We start from the raw sequence: 7010 nt of genomic DNA, 5'->3' as shown, positions 1-7010 counted from the left end.
TATTGTCACTCCGGGGTTGCCGGATCATAACACGTAGTACACTACTGGAAACAGAGAATTTGCCATCAGTCATTTCTTTGCCGTCTGCCAGCGGACGGCAAAGAACGTCTTTGCCATCTGCTTACAAAAAACAGACGGCAAAGAACTGACAGATGATAAAGAACCTGGTTGCCATCAGCCAGTTCTTTGCCATCTGCCAGCCGATGGCAAAGAATTTTTGCCGTCCGCTGGCAGATGACAAAAAGGTGGGTGGGGTCCAGTGCTGTAACGGCCAATCAACCCACCTCTTTGCCGTCTGCCAGCAGATGGCAAAGAATATTTCCCGTCTGCTGGCAGATGGCAAAGAAGTGGGTGGGGCCCAGTGGATGACGGAGCTGTAACGGCCCACTAGCCCCACCTCTTTGCCATCTGCCAGCCGACGGCAAAGGTTCTTTGCCATCAGCTGGCTGCTGGCAATGAGGTGGGGCTTTGCCATCTGTTAGCTGATGGCAAAGATGTGGGCCTTTGCCATCCGTTGGCTGATGGCAAAGAAGTGGGACTATCTCCTCCCCTCTTTTTTTCACAAAAAATCTCCTCCCCTCTCTCCCAGCCCGGCCCCACCCCTATCTCTCTCCCCACCTCTCCCAGCCACCACCGCGCCCCAGCCCCGCGTTCCCGACGCCGACCAGCACCGCCACCGGCCCGCCCCTCCCCGCCACCGCAGCCCGCCCCTCCCCGCCACTGCAGCTCGCCCCTCCACCGTTCCAGGCCGCGGCGCCGCCCCCTCCCCCAACCCTCGAGGCTCTTTCCTCTTCCCCCAACCCTAGCCGCCGCACGCAGCAGCCATGGCGGACTGCACCTTCAGCGCCGGCAGCCGCCGCTCATCCATGCTGTGAAGCCATCCCCGCCCTGCTCGCCTTCGTCCGCCGCCGTCGCGGACCATCTCCTCCGTCCCCGACCACACATCCCCGCCCTCGTCTGCCGCCATCACCGACCGGCTCCTCCGTCCCCAACAAGTCATCCCCGTCCTGCTCGCCGTCTTCCGCCGAAGAACCCGGCGGCTGTGTCGATTCTCTGCCTCCCCGACCACCTCTTCCGATTTTGCGAAGGTGATGCCCTCTTTGTTGCTCGACCACCTCTCCCTGTACATGTTCATGCTCTGCTTCTTATATATTCAGAAAGCTGAGAATAAGATGAGGATAAGATGCAAATGTGCTCTCTAAGACTGCAACCGGATCAACTTCCTGAATGTGAAAGTGACACTGGGTCCAAGATGCAAGATAGTGTGGTAGTCAAGCAGGATAAGATGTGTAGATCATAAGTGACCAGTCGTGTACTGACTAAGCTATCTCTAATTACCGGAACATTTGTCAGACATATAAAAAGGTTCCTTCATCCTTTTTTGGGTGGCTTGTACTGTTGCCTAATGATCTTTTCTTTTAATAGATAAAAAATGCTTATAGTCATAGTATTTCGGGTGTGGGCATGTAACAAATTCAGTAAGATTGATTTATGTGTGCATTGTTATCTTCCAACAAAAAAACTCTGAACTATGCCTAGCAGAACTTAATGTTTCAATGCATTTCTTCCGTGATACCACCACATTATAACAAGTAATTATACATCGCTGCAATTCGTCAATAGTTTTGTTGAACTTCTATTTTTTTGTTCAAAATTTAACTGCATTTCAACGTTTGTTCTTCTGCATCAGGTAATGCTTGTTGGAATTGGAGTCTTTGTTATCATTCTTGGTCAAGATTTTGCACATAGTTGGTATATGCAGTCTTCACTTTATCTACTTTATCTTCTACTCCAGAGATTTATCAGCTCAAGTGCGCAGATTAGAAGTTCAACCATGTTTTTGCCATTGTCAGGATGCTGGTCATTTTAGGCGTGGACGCACATGGCCACCTACCGCCCATCGCCGGGCACCGAGCTTGTTGTCCCGTCATGCATCTCGATGGTGTGCCTCTCAATTTAGCCTAGGTAATCTTCTCAAGATTCATGCCTCGGTTAATTATTCTTTTATTAAAAACATTAATCAGACAAACAATATATGTTTTCACTCATAGGCCAACAAAGTTTGTCTTCGTCCACCCACCATCCAAAATTATTTTAAATATTAGGGTGGTATCAGTGTCGGGCAGTACTACAAATTTGGTGTCTTGTTACCAAATTGATCTATTTTCAAGTACACTGACATACATCCTTTTGTTCACTTATAGGAGAAAATCAAATGGTTAAATATGGGTTATCAGCTCAAGTGCGCAGATTAGAAGTTCGGCCATGTTTTTGCCATTGTCGGGATGCTGGTCATTTTAGGCATGACGCAGATGGCCACATGCCGCCCATCGCCAGGAGCCGAGCTTGTCGTCCCGTCGTGCATCTCGATGGTGTGCCGCTCAATTTAGCCTCGGTAATCTTCTCAAGATTCATGCCTCGGTTAATTATTCTTTTACTTAAAACATTAATAAGGCAAACACTATTTGTTTTCACTCATAGGCCAACAAAGTTTGTCTCGTCCACCCGCCATCCAAAATTATTTTAAATATTAGGGTGTTATCAGTGTTGGGCAGTACTACAAATTCATGGTGTCTTGTTACCAAATTGATCTATTTTCAAGTACACTGACATACATCCTTTTGTTCACTTATAGGAGAAAATCAAATGGTTAAATATGGGTTATGTCCTCTTACACTGAAAGGTTAATTGTTTTGCACTATTACATCTGACAAAGGAAGTCCTGGGTTAAAGGTAATTCCATGTCTACTGGTGACGCTCGCGGTGGAAACCAGAGGTGGCATCTTGGTCTTCTCCACGCGAACACCACATCTCCGACGGTGCAGCTATGGCCCGAGGGCGCCGAGCTGATCTCCCAAGGCTCCTCGCCGACGCATGACAATGCCCACCTCCATGCTGATTGAGCTTTTCCACTTGTCCAACATGATCAATTATCTGTTATAGAATTTATGCTATCAGTTGTTTGTAGTTGTGCTCTGAATAGATGTCCCCTGCTTGTAATAGATAATCACACTTTGCTATAATACATTGAAGAGCCAGTGCTTCTATGCAGCAACCCCACACAAATTGTAAACAAGAATATGAAAGGCACGTGTACCAGCCTGGCACCGCCCCAATCACCTCTCAGGTGGCGCCATAGGGTGGCGCCAATGAAGGCTCGCTTGCCAAGGGCTGGTGGTTAAAGTCTCTTTTATTGGTGCGGTACTGGTGAGTGCAATGCATGGTGCAGTAGCCTGGAGAGGCGTCCAAAGCGGCTTAGGAAGCGACGCACCTGTGACCGCACCTGTGAAGCGACAATGAACATGGCTAATGCCAACACTCCATGGTGAGCTTCCCCTAATTCCTTTATGTATATATGCAAGCTTGTGTGGTGTGCTCTGCTTCCTCCTCCCTATTTTAATTAATGAATCTCTTACTGAGCAGAGCATGTGTTTTAGGTTCACACCACAAATGATATAGTTGAGAGAGTGCTCTTTTTCTGGCGGTTTTTGGTAATGACTTACTATGCTTCACATATTTGGACAAGCCTATGTATTTACATTTCTTCGGTCAAATTGTGCTATGTAAATTACAGGAGAACAATGTACCTTTGCCTTTAAATGTAACATTTGGCGTTCAACTTGTTTTTTTTGCACGGGTCAAAATGCTTAAAATTTTCCCCTAAAATTTTGTATCTAGCATTTGAGTGACATTTGCAAAAACATTTTGTTGTGCAGTAGCACATATGCTTCCAAGAGCCGAATTGAATTTCCGACATCTGAACCTCCTTGTCTGCTCCACAAGATATATTATTCTTTTTTTTCTTTGGTGATATCATAGCCCATAATAAGTTGCACTCTAGCAAATGAACAAGTTACTGAGCCTATCTTAGATGGTTAGTTTCTCTTTGGTGGAAATAACCCACTAGAGTTCAAGGCCTAGACTTGTCACTGGGGTTGCATTTTTCTGGATTAATTATAGGCATTCAGACAATGTGCGAACGGTGGGAGAAGATGTTCCCGCTGACTACGAGACTATGAAGGCGCCTGTGACGTTTCCGTCAATCTCAAAATGATGTCCCGGCTCAGTCTATCGGAGGTGCTCATAGAGATAGGGTGTGCGTGTGTCTGTTCATAACTTCATATGAGTGAGTGTATGCATATGTCGAGCGTCTGCGTCTGTACTATGAAAAAACAAATGAAAATGTTTAGTAAAACGTGCATGTATGTCTTTTATTTCGTAAAGCTGTGAAGCCATCCCCGCCCTGCTCGCCTTCGTCCGCCGCCGTCGATAATTACAATGCTAAAGAGGAGTGGTGTTGCAGGCTGCTATTGAGGAAGAGAGAGCAAAGACCCAGGAGCTTCTGGCGGAGGAAAGGAGGTAGGCGGCCGAGAGGGAGAGGGAGATTGAGAAGAGGACGGCTAGGCTTTTGGAGGAGGGGAGGAACCGGAACGACTTGGCTAACCGGGCCATATACGAGCTCTTCGCGGTAAGTTTCTTCTGCATATAAGCTAAATAATGCACGCAATGTTCCTTTCATTAGTAACTAATATGACTGACTCATCAAATCCAAATGTGCAGTCCATGTGCGAGAAGAACGGTCAGACCCCTCCGCCGATGCCAGTCATTGCTCCGGCGGACACGGTGAGTTTCATTTGAATGGACATTACTTATTAGTCTTCACATTTGAGTTGCATCATGCTAATGAGACATTGCAAATGATCTTTAATTTGGTGCAGCATAACTCCCGACAAGCATCGACGTCTGCCATTGGCGCGAGCAAGAACCCCGATCCTCCTCCGTCTGCCACTACCGCGAGCAAGAACCCCGATCAATCACCTACGGGTTGACGGTAAGTTTTGCTTAGTGCTTTGCTTAATTAGCTCCAAAATGACCTATTTAACCTAGGATAGCTTTAAAATGACCTATACTTAGCATTTTTCCCTCCAAAATGACTTAATATGCTTAGCTAGCTCAAAATTGACCTATTTAACCTAGGATAGCTCTAAAATGACATATACTTAGCATTTTTTCCTCCAAATGACTTAATATGCTTAGCTAGCTCTAGAATGACATAATATGCTTACGAAATGACATATTTTATTTCCGAAATGACTTCATATGCTTAGCTAGCTCCAAAATGACATAATAAACTTATTAGTTCCAAAATGACCTTACTTAGCATTTTTTACACCAAAATGACTTAGTATGCTTAGCTAGCTCAAAAATGACATAATAACCATACTTAGCTCCAAAATGACCTATTTTACAAATATAAGTTGCATCATAATAATCTTCACATTTTAGTTGCATCATAATAATCTTCTTCTTCTAACTTTCTTCTTTCCCGTTTTGTAGATTTGCTTCAGATCACGGAAGCTTGGGTTGATGGAGTGCTTGTCTTTAATTTTTGTTATGACTTTGTGAAACTTGCTACCTATGATGAAACTGTGTAATATGATAAAACTATGTATATGTATGGAAACTTGCTACTATTGGTAACATGTGTTGGATATGTGTTGGATATATTTGCGTTCATGACTATTGGTAATATGTGTTGAATATGCTATATTGGTCATATATATATATATATATATATATATCTATGTTTGATTTTCTGTGAAAATGAATTGATATAAGAAAAAACAAAATTAAATGAGGCAATATAGGCACTTTGCCATCTGCTGGCAGATGGCAAAGAGGCCACGTGGCAGCAACCTGTGAAGCGCTCGTCCGGCCTATTTGTTCTCTTTGCCATCCGCTAGCATATGGCAAAGAGCCTGCAGCCTTTGCCATCAGCTGGCGGATGGCAAAGAGCCTGCAGCCTTTGCCATCAGCGGGCAGATGGCAAAGAGCCTGCAGCCTTTGCCATCTGCTGGCGGATGGCAAAGCACGTCGTTAGCCTCCTAACGTGGCTAACCCCATTCCTCAGGCTTTACCATCGGCCAGCTGATGGCAAAGGCTACAGGCTCTTTGCCATCTGCCAGCAGATGGCAAAGAAGCCTTTACTAGAGTTTATTCAGCCGGCCGTTTGCCATCTGCTGGCAGATGGCAAAGCCCTTTGCCATCAGCCGTCCGTGCCTTTGCCATCTACCATGGCAGATGGCAAAGTGCCTGATTCCAGTAGTGGTAGGTGACTATTGTCGGTGTCAAAACCGGTGGATCTCAGGTAGGGGGTCCCGAACTATGCGTCTAAGGTCGATGGTAACAGGAGATAGGGGACATGATGTTTACCCAGGTTCTGGCCCTCTCTATGGAGGTAATACCCTACTTCCTGCTTGATTGATCTCGATGAATATGAGTATTACAAGAGTTAATCTACCACGAGATCGTAATGGCTAAAACCCTAGAAGTCTAGCCTATATGATTATAATTGCCTCTACGGACTAAACCCTCCGGTTTATATAGACACCGGAGGGGACTAGGGTTGTACAAAGTTGGTTACAGAGAAACGAATATTCATATCCGAACGCCAAGCTTGCCATCCACGCTAAGGAGAGTCCCATCCGGACACAGATGGGAGTCTTCCGTCTTGTATCTTCACGGTCCATCAGTCCGGCCCACGTCCCACAGGTCAGACACCCGAGTACCCCTTAATCCAGGACTCCCTCAGTAGCCCCTGAACCAGGCTTCAATGACGAGGTGTCCGGCGTGCAGATTGTCTTCGGCATTGCAAGGCGGGTTCCTTCTCCGAATACTCCAAAATAGCCTTCGAACACAAAGAACGTGTCCGGCTCTGCAAAACAAGTACCACACACAACCGTAGAGAGTATAATATTTCACGAGTCTAATCTGTTGACAACTTTTATAGCGTGACACCACGTCCTTGCCCGGTCCTTATTTCGAACCGTTTTTAGCCTCCCGCTCCATATTTCGAGATGCGGTTTTATTGGCACGTCTTTTCAAAGCAGAGATCATGTCCCCTTATTGCGGGATTCTCATCAATACGGGCATGGGTAATCCATCCGTGCCGCCTGCACGACCCTTGGGGAATAGGCGAGTTTTAAGGCGAGTGGGGAGGCACTTGATAT

At 46.0% G+C, this 7010-nt stretch overlaps 1 long non-coding RNA gene across 3 annotated transcripts; it reads left to right on the top strand.

The window, feature by feature from the left end:
* The first annotated feature begins 621 nt into the window (after positions 1-621).
* On the top strand, positions 622-5530 carry LOC109732042 (uncharacterized). 3 transcript variants are annotated; one of them, XR_012188076.1, is made up of 9 exons: positions 622-1088; positions 1691-1752; positions 1854-1965; positions 2205-2395; positions 2734-3325; positions 4304-4468; positions 4561-4623; positions 4719-4831; positions 5338-5530. It is a non-coding gene; the product is annotated as an uncharacterized lncRNA (long non-coding RNA). The 3 variants fall into 3 exon arrangements; XR_002225236.4 differs by having other exon boundaries at positions 2636-3325; XR_005760598.3 differs by lacking the exon at positions 1691-1752 and having other exon boundaries at positions 647-1088; positions 2636-3325.
* The last annotated feature ends 1480 nt before the right edge of the window (positions 5531-7010 follow it).

This window comes from Aegilops tauschii, chromosome 6, assembly GCF_002575655.3.
Source record: "Aegilops tauschii subsp. strangulata cultivar AL8/78 chromosome 6, Aet v6.0, whole genome shotgun sequence".
NCBI classification, from domain to species: Eukaryota; Viridiplantae; Streptophyta; class Magnoliopsida; order Poales; family Poaceae; genus Aegilops; species Aegilops tauschii.
The sequence above is the reverse complement of the archived record's forward strand: the minus strand, read 5'-3'. Positions and strand labels throughout refer to the sequence as shown.